Below are 4,614 nucleotides of genomic sequence, written 5' to 3'. Positions count from 1 at the left end.
AATCCATGTACACAAATCTATGGTACTATGCTTACAAGAACAACTCTTTCAAGGAAGGGCACATTTCTTGGATCTTGTAATTTTGGAGAGAAGTGTGCCAACTCTCCACTATGGTTATATTGTATATTAAAAAATATATATATTTATACATATATTATTTATTTATACACATATATATTTATGTTTTTATGAATAGAATTACAACAATATATTTTTGCAGATCATTAATTTAAGCTAAGACATTGAAGAAATCTGTTGAAACTACCATGACTATGGCGTCCTGCAGGGACGAGTAATGGTGGAAACAGGCAGAAGCGTTGGAGTGATTCTCAAAAGCTCGCGATTTCCTTCGGCTATCTTCTCCCAGTTTCGCCGACAGACCTCTCACCTTGCATCCGATCACAGGCTTGATCACTTCATCGAATACGATTCTGATGATGTAGAAGAACCTCATAGTGTGCCCCAGCCTACCCAACCTAGGGCTAGGGTTCCTCGCCATATACAGAAAGGAGAAAACTTAAAGGTTGCAGACTTCGAATGGTTGAAGAGAGCTGGAAACTCTGTGAGCTCTTCCGATTATGCAGCCTTCTTACGGCATTGTGGCAGCCTGAAGGCTCTGCAAGAAGGCAGATATGTCCATCTTCATATGATTCAACATTCCCGTGAGCAAGACACATTCTTAGGAAATCTTCTTGTTCAAATGTATGGTAAATGGGGCAATTTGGTTGAAGCCCGCTCTGCATTTGAGGGTTTGATGTCTAAGAATGTGTTTTCATGGAATATCATGATATCCACGTATGTTGAACATGGGCGTGGCAGGCAGGCCCTTAGGGTTTTCCAACAAATGTTGTACCAGCATGTTAAACCACATCAAGCCACTTTTGTTAGTGTCCTCTCTGCATGTGCGAGCGAAGAGTCCCTCGCAGAAGGGAAGTGGATACATGCTTATGCTGCCACATGCGGGGTTGAATTAGACTCTGTCGTAGGGACTGCCCTTGTCAATATGTATGGTAAATGTGGGAGCTCAGGAGGAGCAGAAGAGGTTTTCGACAAGTTGTTGGATAAGGATGTGGTTACATGGTCGGCTATGATTGCAATGTATGCCCAACATGGCCATGGCAATGAAGCATTTCAAGTTTTCCAACAAATGTTACTTGTTGGCATGTTTCCTAACAAGATAACATACCTTGGCCTTATAGATGCATGTGCCAGCTCAGTTGATCTAGCTAATGCTGTTCGTATACATGCTACTTTGGTGAGGAGTGACTGTGAGTGGGATTTGATGGTCGGCAATGCCATCATCAATATGTATGGGAAGTGTGGGAGTTTAGAGAATGCCAGGATCATGTTTGACATGATGCCAGAGCGGAATGTGGTCTCGTGGAGTTCCATGATTGGAGTCTATGCCCAGCAAGAGCATGGCAAGAAGGCACTAGAATTATTTTGGAAAATGCATCTAAAAGGTGTTGAGCCAGATAGGATCACCTTTGTGAGTGCTCTCGATGCATGTGCTAGCTGTGCAGCCTTAGCCAAAGGTAGGATCCTGCATGTTTTTGTCATAGAAAAGGGGTTCGAATCAGACATTGTTGTGGGAACTGCCATTGTCAATCTGTATGCAAAATGTGGCAAGTTAACAGATGCACGATTTATGTTTGAGAAGATGGAGGTGCGTAATGTTGTGTCATGGAATGCCATGATCTCGGCATATGCCCAGCATGGGCATGGTAAATTGGCACTTCAGCTCTACAGGCGAATGGGCATGGAAGGTGTAATCCCGTCCAAGGTTACTTTCTTCGGTGTTCTTTCAGCATGCAGCTTCACAGGGCTAATGGATGAGGCCCAGGACTACTTTGATTCGATGAAGAGAGATTATGGGCTTGCACCTGAAGCTGTGCATTACAACTGCATGATTGATCTTCTTGGGCGTGCAGGAAGGTTGGATGAGGGGGAAAACTTGATTAGAAGCATGCCATGCCAACCTACTGCTGCATCATGGATGACCTTGCTTGGTGCGTGCAGAGTGAAGCTAGATGTAGAAAGAGCAAAGCGTGCTGCTGAGAGGGTAGCTCAGTTGGACCCAGAGAATGCTGCCCCATTTGTGATGTTGTCAAACATATACGCGGCATGTGGCATGTGGGAGGATGTTATGGATGTAAGAAAATATGTGAAGGAGAAAGGCTTGAAAAAACAACCAGGGCACAGCTTGATTGAGATTGATGGCAAAATACACGAGTTTTCTGTTGCAGATGGGTTGCACCCAAGGTGCCAAGAAATCTATGCAGAGCTGGAGAGACTAAATATGGAGATGAAGGAAGCAGGGTATGCTCCTGATACAAAAGTTGTACTCCATGATGTGGATCAACAGACAAAGGAGCACTTGGTCTGCTACCATAGTGAGAAAATTGCCCTTGCTTTTGGGCTTATCAGCACACCCCCTCACACGTCCATTCGCATTATAAAAAACTTGCGGGCATGTCCGGATTGTCACTCTGCTTTCAAATTTATTTCTAAGCTTGCTAATCGAGAAATTATTGTGAGGGATTCTAGTCGTTTCCATAACATCAAGGATGGAATTTGCTCATGTGCAGATTATTGGTAACAGTCACTGAGGCTGCAGATTTTGCCACTTGAAATGACTCTTTGCAACCTGGTTGCAAAGGCCATCCTGCTGTTCTTGTCAGAGGGTCTTTTCAGGTTCTATGTGTGTTGTACAGCTACGTATTGCTGTAACAGAGGCACTGGGCAGGTTGGGCCTTGGAGGTGTGAGGCAAGATTCTTGCCATAGCACTCTGCAGGTCATCTGTTTTGGATCAGAGGATCCTATTTTTAAAGGAAAAGGATAGCACACTAATGACTGATGGTTGTCTTCCACCTCCTTGCCTGTGCAGACATGTTTTTTGATTGTGATTCTTCCATTTGCTGCAAGATGTCCTTGAACTGGCTACGGCACTTTCGAGGGAGTAGGCGATCTATAAGGAGGTCTACAGGGATGAGAAACAAGCATGCATAAGATGCAGAGGTCATGATAGGAGCACAACGTAAGTTCTAGATTTTCAGGAAGCTTGTGGATGGGACTTGTGTCAGCTATGCGGATATTGCAAGTTCAGAAGTGGAGAGGGCAGGCCCAGAGCATGAAACATCCCTTTGGTTTTTAGTCCCACTCACCTGGGCAGCTTTTCCCGTATACAATATCATCTTCATTAAACGACTCTCTCTATTGCCTGCTTGTCTCCACCTTTGCATCTTTTTTTCTTCCTACACCAGTTGTCCAGCGTTCACCTAATGTCTGTCCTTGTATATCCAGCACCATCCATGTCTTCATATCCACACCAGGTATGGCCATCAATATTGCATGCAACATCCTAGCATGAGTGTTTTTTTTTTGGCGAGCATTTGCTCGAGAGTGCTTTTTCTTTTTTGGTGATCTTTTGTTTCTGGGTTGCTAATGTGGTCGTGTGGCGTCTAAGTTAGCAGGCCACACAACACGTATGGACCTTACACGTCATGGACAGAGCATATGCATCATGGACTTACCAATATGCATCTTAGACATACATACAAAATATGGATATACATGGGTATAGCAAACATCATGGACATACTAAGAAAATCATGGACATACTATACACATCATCCTACTACTACTCCTCCATCTTGTTGTCCTTTTCTACTGTTGTTGCTTGTTGTTGCTTGTCATCCTACTCCTTGTTTTCATACTGAGCACATTATGAACATACCTCATGGGTGTACCAATCACATCATACAAATCATGGCTATATCACACTTATCATGGGCATATTGTCAAGCACAAATTATCTTGTCCTCCTTTTCTACTGTTGTTACTTGTTATCCTGCTCCTCTTCGTTCTCATACCAGGCACATCATGAACATACCTCATGGGCGTACCAATCACATCATACAAATCATGGCTATGCCACACTTATCATGGGCATATTGTCAAGCACAAATTATCATGGACTTCATTGCTTTCCTTTCTACTGTACTGTTACTATGCTCATACTCCTATTGTTGTTGTTTGTCATCCTACTTTTCCTATTGCTTATTCTTCTCATTCTTTGCTTCTCTACCTTTGGTGTTGTTGCTCTTGCACATCCTTTTGTTGCTCTTGCTTTGCTTTGCTGCTCCTCTTTCTCACTTATGTTTATATTTTTGTGCTGCTCTTATTTTTTTGTAATTCATCCATTGCCGACTCTCTCTCTCTCTCTCTCTCTCTCTCTCTCTCTCTCCATATCTTCTTCTTTGTCTTTTAAATTCGGTTTTGAATTTTTCCCCCCTCTCCCTCTTAGCCGATCTCTGTATGTTCTGTTATTCCTACATTTTCATCTCTAACTACTTATGTACTTATTTTCTCCTCATGACCATCTTCTTTTTCCTTCCTTCTCCTCCTCCTCTCTCTCTCTCTCTCTCTCTAAACATATGACATTATCGAGATTCCTCTTGAAAACATAATCCCAGTGGCAACTTATCAGTTATGGGAGTATGTGATCCTAGCGAAGCTAAGATCACAGCGCGTGATTAAGCATGGGAGCTCGTTGCCCACTACTTCATGCCTGGGATTTCGATCTCGGCCCCGAGTGCCCCTAAAGGTAAGCT

At 43.2% G+C, this 4,614-nt stretch overlaps 1 pseudogene across 1 annotated transcript; it reads left to right on the top strand.

Moving 5' to 3' along the window:
- The first annotated feature begins 230 nt into the window (after nt 1-230).
- LOC147622074 (putative pentatricopeptide repeat-containing protein At3g13770, mitochondrial pseudogene) lies at nt 231-3,210 on the top strand (annotated as a pseudogene). Its single transcript, XR_015269644.1, has one exon. The product of XR_015269644.1 is annotated as a putative pentatricopeptide repeat-containing protein At3g13770, mitochondrial pseudogene (transcript).
- The last annotated feature ends 1,404 nt before the right edge of the window (nt 3,211-4,614 follow it).

The sequence above is a fragment of the Cibotium barometz genome, chromosome 29 (genome assembly GCF_041138505.1).
Source record: "Cibotium barometz isolate CiBa-2024 chromosome 29, ASM4113850v1, whole genome shotgun sequence".
NCBI classification, from domain to species: domain Eukaryota; kingdom Viridiplantae; phylum Streptophyta; class Polypodiopsida; order Cyatheales; family Cibotiaceae; genus Cibotium; species Cibotium barometz.
Note: the sequence above shows the minus strand (reverse complement) of the source record. Positions and strands in the feature narration are given on the sequence as shown.